The sequence below is a fragment of the Magnolia sinica genome, chromosome 13 (genome assembly GCF_029962835.1).
Source record: "Magnolia sinica isolate HGM2019 chromosome 13, MsV1, whole genome shotgun sequence".
Classification (NCBI taxonomy): domain Eukaryota; kingdom Viridiplantae; phylum Streptophyta; class Magnoliopsida; order Magnoliales; family Magnoliaceae; genus Magnolia; species Magnolia sinica.
Window position 1 is genome coordinate 75,184,689 of NC_080585.1, and position 6,966 is coordinate 75,191,654.

Here is a 6,966-nt window from a genome sequence, read left to right on the forward strand (position 1 = left end):
ATTGGTGACTCTAGTTGGTACAAGTTCATTGTTGGCATTAGCTACGATGGTGATTTCAAACTTCTTTGGAACTACCTGAGTTAGACTCACCCATTGGCTATCGGATATGGGGTACATATTACCCACATCCAACAATTTAAGTACCTTAGCCTTAACCACTTCCTTTATGATTGAATTTAATTATGTTGCGGTTGCCAAGAGGTCTTCCCATTATCCTCAAGATGAATGCAGTAAGTACAAATCAAAGGGTCAATTCCCTTCAAGTCCGCAATCGACCATCCGAGGGCTCCTTTATGCTCAATGAGAGTAAAAATAAGCATACTCTTATTTTCTTGCTCAACATGGGAAGAAATCACCACCGGGTATGTCTCATCTTAACTTAAATAAACATATTTAAGATCAGAGGTCAAAGGTTTTAGGTCAAGCTTCGGTGCTTTGAGTCTAGACAGTAGAAGCACAACATCAGTTTGGAGCAATTTTTTAAATTGTGGCCTTCACTGGTTAACTTCAAGTACCGGTGTAACATCCAGCATGGCATCCATCTCCCTAATCGCATCATCATCCAAATCAGGGGAGTGGGCTAAGCACGTCTCTAGAGTGTTGGAGGATAAGGTCATCAGAGCTCTATCTTCCACGAACGTGTCTATCATATTAATGTCGTGGGCCTCATCATCATCCTTTGCCTGTCTACTCATGTTAAAAAAGATATTAAGCTCTAAGATCATATTTTCAAAAGATAAATTCATGACCCCATTCCTACAATTGATGATAACGTTAGATGTAGCAAGGAATGGGCGACCAAGTATGACAGGGATTTGAGTGCTCATGTCTGCAATGGGCTAAGTATCCAGGATGATAAAATCTATTGGATAGTAGAATTTTTTGTAACGACCTTGGAAATTTTGTGCTTATCTTTCTCTAAGTAGTTATTTTTGGGGTAATTAGCGCTCTACTTGATTGCTTGTGAAATTCGCATCAATCACTTTAAATTGTATCCTGCATGACTCTAAACTTATAGATTATTAGCGCCATGTTACTCTGAAATCTGGGATCCATCGCTAAATCCAGTTGTTCTGGGAAATTTTTGAAAGTTCTGGATCGGACCTGGACCGCGCATCGAAAGTCCGATGGCGATGATCTTAGGTTATTGCGGTCATCGAGTTGGGCTTGACTATCACCTCGAAAATCAAGTCGATCTGATGTTCCGGGTCGATTTGGTTGAGTTCGGAGTGAAGAGTGTGAGAACGGTTGGAATTTAATAAGCTTTTTATGAAATTGAGTCGTGTCTTGCGCGACGATTTTAAGCATTCTAACCGTTGGATTCTGGACCCAATTTCACCCTCCGATCAGGATGGTTGGCCCAGGCATATCCTAGTGCTTATGGACTGATCGAGTTTCGTGACCGTTGAATTGAGTGTGGTCCGCCACGCGATCTGTAGAGCCGGTCGGTACGAAAACTCGGCTGACCTAGATCCATGGTCGGTGAGCTTAAGTCCGACCTTTCGTGGTTATAGGCCCACCGGAAGTGCTTCGTTGGATCGAGAAAGGCGTACTTTGGTTATAACCTAAGTATACCTTGACCCGGATTATTTCCATCATTTTAAGGCCTATATATAGTCCTTAAACCCTAGTTCTCATTTCCATACGAATTTTCTCTAACCCTAGCTTGGAAAGAGAGTGGAAAAGAGAGAGTTAGTGAGAGAGATTGGTTGGTGAATCATCTTGATTCTTCCTTGTTCTTCTTCACCTTTGAACCTTTACTTTGAATCGTTCCTCTGACGATTCTGAGTTCTTTTTGGGGTAAGTTAACCTAACCCTAACTGTGTTAGAGCTTAGATTAGACTTGGTGTTGTTGTATCTCATTTCTATCCTTATTTTAGGGTATTCTTGCGCCGTTGACGAAGACAACTCGTCTAAATCAGTTCGGCTATTCTTTCTTCGCTTAAGGTGCGGACTTTAAGTGTATAGGTTATGGTTTTCAAGGCTTTCAATCCCAGTTAGTGATTTATTCTTGTTATGGATGAGATTTCACATGTCAAATGTTATGTTTACATTGCTTTCCTGATATGCATGTGCTATATTGAGATTTGTGTATTCTAAGTGTATTTATAAAGTACCGTATACGTATAAAATACGTACCTATGTTTGCCATGATTTTTGGTCATGTATGTATGCTAGATGCATGTATGACAACTCCTTGGAAGAAGGAATTGTCTAAGTGCACGTATTTCAACATGCGTCATGTATGTTGTTCCATGGATGCTAAGTGTTTGTAGAAATGCATGAATGATCTACGTGTAACTGATTACACTAAATGCAGGCGTTGAGAAGTGATTCTCAATACTTCTATGGATGCGCATGATTTCCCTTATGCATTTATATTCTAAGTTATTTAAATTCAAGCATTTCTATGCTTACATTTATGTTAAATTGATATTCTTCAGATGTGTATGCACCATGATTTGAGTGGTTGTTCCATTACTGTTTTACATTCCATATGAATATCTGTCGTAGTGTAGGATGTTTGGGACTATGCCTTAGTCCAAGAAATCGGTAATTGACCCTTTGGTCGTGGTTGAGATTGCTTTCGCCACGTGAGACGCATTAGACGAACCCGAGTCGTATTAGAGTTGGCGGCAGTGGTTTGGCCACGCGGAGTGTTTGCGCACTCTATGTCGTTCAATTCAACGTGCGCTCATGCTAGTCGAGTTCGTCAACTAACCCGATTGTCCAGTGTATGTTAACCATGTATGGACGCTACTGCTTGAATCTAGGGTACCGAACTTACCAGTGAAATCCTAATAACCATGGTACCTGATCCGCTAAGACTCATGAGCCGGACATGGTGGTATGGGACACCGTGGTCGAGCTGTCGGCCTACGCTGGGGTGACGAGCCTCCCCGTAGTGACCAGTGAGCAACTAAACTCGTGAGCCGATTATGGTGGTATGGGACACTATATTCGTGTTGTCGGCCTACATTGATTGGTGACGAGCCCTTTGTAGTGACCTCGAGCATACCCGGATACCGCAAGGAGGTGACGAGCCGATCGTGGTAGTAAGGGCATGAAAGGCGTGCATTGTTTGGTTACGAGCCCTTTGCTCCGACCTAAACTATATGATCGTATGAGTTTTCTTGGTTTGACGACCCTAGTATGGATCACTGTTGGATGGTGATATGAGGAAGGTATCTTAGCTTCCCAATCCTGCTGTATGAATTGGACTAATAACAACTTGGTAATCATATCCATGCACCGCATTTGCATGTGCTTTGTAGATGTGGCGCACTTTGAGGCGATGTCATGCGTAACGTAAGATGAAGACGCCGAGGGTGTACGCGTGAGGGCACGCATCATATTGCATTCATACCGCATTAACAAGAGTACTTAGGATTTATTTAATTGTCCTCCTTTATCATTACTGTTTGATTGACTGATAACATGTTAACCGGTGCCTTATTGTTCCACCGAGTTGATCACTCACTCCCACGTTTATGGGGCGGTGTTACAACCCACCAGACTCTGTCTTAGGCCCCGATGTTGCAGATGTGGATGCAACGTCTGAGGCAAGGGAGCTGGATGACGACGAGGCCGCCTTCTCCTATATGCAGCAGTTTTGAGACGGGTTCTAGCGAGCCTCGGTGCTGCGCGGGATCTATGGGATGATTATTTTGGGAACTGAAATGATGTAACTTGTACTTATAATTTTGATAAATAACACTTTTACACGATCTGGTTGTATGTGTAATTCAGGGACTTACACTTGTACACATATTTTACTATAAGTCTTCCGCTTGCTTTATTCACTTACCCATGAATCATATCTGCGTTTTGGCTTAATCTATCCCATGTTTATGCACTAATACAGTCAACATACATCTCTCATTAATTATGTTGCATAAGTGATGTTTTGGAACTCGGGAGCCGAGTTATGCTCGACCCCCGAATTTGTCAACCTAGACCAACACATCCTTAATCATCCCCCTCAGTACACAAACTGAGTAATCAGCAAGTTGTAATGTGGTCCATGTAGGTTTTAATTCTCCTAGACCCAGTTGTTCATAGACCGAGTAAGGGATCAGATTTATGCTTGCCCCTAATTAAGAAGTGCGTTCTCAATTTGGTGATTCCCAATTACACAAGTGATAGTTATGCTACTAAGATCTTTGTATTTTGTAGCACACTTTGCTTGAGGATGGCACTCACTTTCTTTATCAGGAAAATTTTCTTTTTGATACTTTACCGCCTCTTGGTTGTGCATAAGTCTTTTAGAAATTTGCCCTATGAAGGAATTTGTTTCACAGCATCCAGAAGAGGGATGTTAACATTCACTCATTTCAACACCTCTAGAATATCCTGAGAGTTAACTAGAGGTTTTGGTGCAATCAACCACTGGGGGAAATGGAGCGATCGGCTTATGTAGAGGTTCTGGTTCTAATCCATGTGGAGTAGTGCTAGGTCTATCATCTGTGTGTTCTTCCAGGTCCTTAGACTTTTCAGCCCTTACCGGAATAGATTTGTCATTTATTTTTTCATTCCTAAGAGTGATGATAGACTTGGCTTACTCCATTAGATTTGAAGAGCTTAGATCACTAACTCCGTATTGCGGTTTAGGATTGGGGATAGTTTGAGCTTGAAGGATCCCTTTCTTCATAACTGTAACACGTTAGTCTATCTTTTGTATAGCCATAGTGAGTTCTTATAAGACTTGGAGAGTACTTTGCTAGATAAGCTCTTGAGTTTGTGTGGGATTTTAAACCAATTTCTCTTGAAGTTTCCCTTGATTTAAGAATTAATTAGGGATTCCTTGAGGAGTAGCAGTTTGTCCATTCCTCCGACTGAAGTTTGGATGATTTCTCCAACTTAAATTGTATGTGTTTGAAGTGAGTCCTTTGAAAGACCTTTGGTACTTGTTTACGGCATTCGATTGCTTATTCAATATTTCTTGAAAAGAAACTATTGTTGGACAATTTTCAGTTGTATGAACATTGTAAGTACAAATACCGCAAACAGATTCCTTAGCCTTATCCTTCTTGAGCTTCATGGCCTCAAGTTTCCTTGTCAAACTAGCTACTTTAGCATTTATATCGTCTTCCTCTTTCAACAAGTATATTCCACCCCTCTCCTTTGATTGAGTAGGCTTAGACGTGGTGTTTGGTCTTGGGGAGATGTCCCATGATTGTGTGTTTTCAGTAAGTTTGTTAAAATAATCCCACACATCATTGACATCTTTATTCATGAATTCCCCATTGCACATTGTCTCAACCATTTGGCTCATGGAAGATGTCAGTCCATCGTAGAAGAAACTTGTTATGCACCACATTTCCAAACTGTGTTGTGGACATGAACTGACAAGATCCTTAAACCACTCCCAACATTGGAAGAATGTTTCATCTTTCTTTTGGGCGAAGTTCATGATCAACTTTCTAAGGGTGTTCGTTTTATGATATGGGAAGAATTTCTTTATGAACTCCCTTGTCATGTCATTCCATTTGCCAACAGATCGTGGACGTAGTGAGTGCAACCACGTCCTAACTTTTTCTTTTAAGGAGAAGGGCAAAAGTTTCAGCCTGACTGTGTCCTCAGACACATTAGGAAATATAAAGTGGCTATTATCTCATCAAACTCTTTCATGTGTAAATATGGACTTTCGTATTCAAATCCATGTAACTTTGGAAGGAGTTGGATCACTCCAGGCTTGATATCAATGTTTCCTGTATTTTCTAGAAAAACCATACAAGAGGGTGTGCTCACCCCCGCCGGTTGTAAATAATCTCATAAAGTATGAAGCGGGGGTGCTTAATGCACCTCATTCTCATCCTAAATTTCCTCAACCGGAGGTTGAGTTTGAATTACAGGTTGATTGGCAGCCATCACTTCAATTGTCTCTTAGGATCTCAAGTGGTGTCTAATCATCTGATGGATAAATAACCCCTCAATTAATCCTCATTCACTCAAGAGACGTGGAGTGTTATCACGGACCCACTTGGGCATGAAACACTCTCAGCCCTCAATTTCAAAAATTTTAACTTAAGATCCAAGAATTGAAAACTACAACAAATAGGAAGTAAGAAAGAGAGAGTTAGAACGAAGTTACCAGATAGGAGTTGCTAGGTCAGGATCCTACAAAACATAGAATCAAAGTTAGTTTCTAAAAACAAAGCAGAAAAATTTCTAACCTAAAAATAAAACATAAAGTTAACCCTAATCTTAATCTAATTCTAAAACTAATTAATTTCAGAAAAACACAACTATTAATCCCTAGCAACAGCGCAAAAAACTTTTTCACAACCACAAGTATAGGGTCGCGATGTAGTAATAATCTAAGTAAGACCGAGGTCAAATCCACAGGGACTAAACCTGAACATTTTCTAAAAGTAACTAGAACTAACTAGATTAAGATCTAATGCAAAAAATCTGAATTTAAAGGAGTATTTGTGAATAAGGTTTAAACTATCAATTGGAAGTGGGAACTAGGGTGCCAAGGATCCATTTATAGCTCTTAGGATGCTACCTTACTTGATTCAAGAGATCCAACTGGAATCAGAGTCCTATCTTATCCAATTAAAAGTGGAGATTATCAAATCTCTGAACTTCTCATTGATCCAATCTTAACAGAAGAGAATTATGAACACTTGGAAGGAATTCTGTCACCCGACCATGCCCTGAAGACGATTGCGAATAACAGGATTTACCAATCCATCAATCTCAAATAAGAAAAGAAGATACTCAAAGCTATCGCAGATCCACTATAATTTGAGTCACAACAAACCATTGAAAACTGAAAGTATTCCTTAAAATTAACTAGAAATCAATGAAGTTTAACATAAACATGAATCAAATCAAAGTAAACATATCAATCACGCTATAAGCTTCACCTCTTAGCCCTAGCTAAGAGGTTTAGCCAACCATAAACATGATTGAACTAAGAACTCTTAAGAAAAGCATAAAAATAACTAAGGAAGAAGA

At 40.1% G+C, this 6,966-nt stretch overlaps 1 non-coding gene across 1 annotated transcript; it reads left to right on the forward strand.

The window, feature by feature from the left end:
* Window positions 1-5,324: 5,324 nt before the first annotated feature.
* On the forward strand, window positions 5,325-5,431 carry LOC131224452 (small nucleolar RNA R71). The gene has a single exon (XR_009160936.1). It is a non-coding gene; the product is annotated as a small nucleolar RNA R71 (small nucleolar RNA).
* Window positions 5,432-6,966: the final 1,535 nt, after the last annotated feature.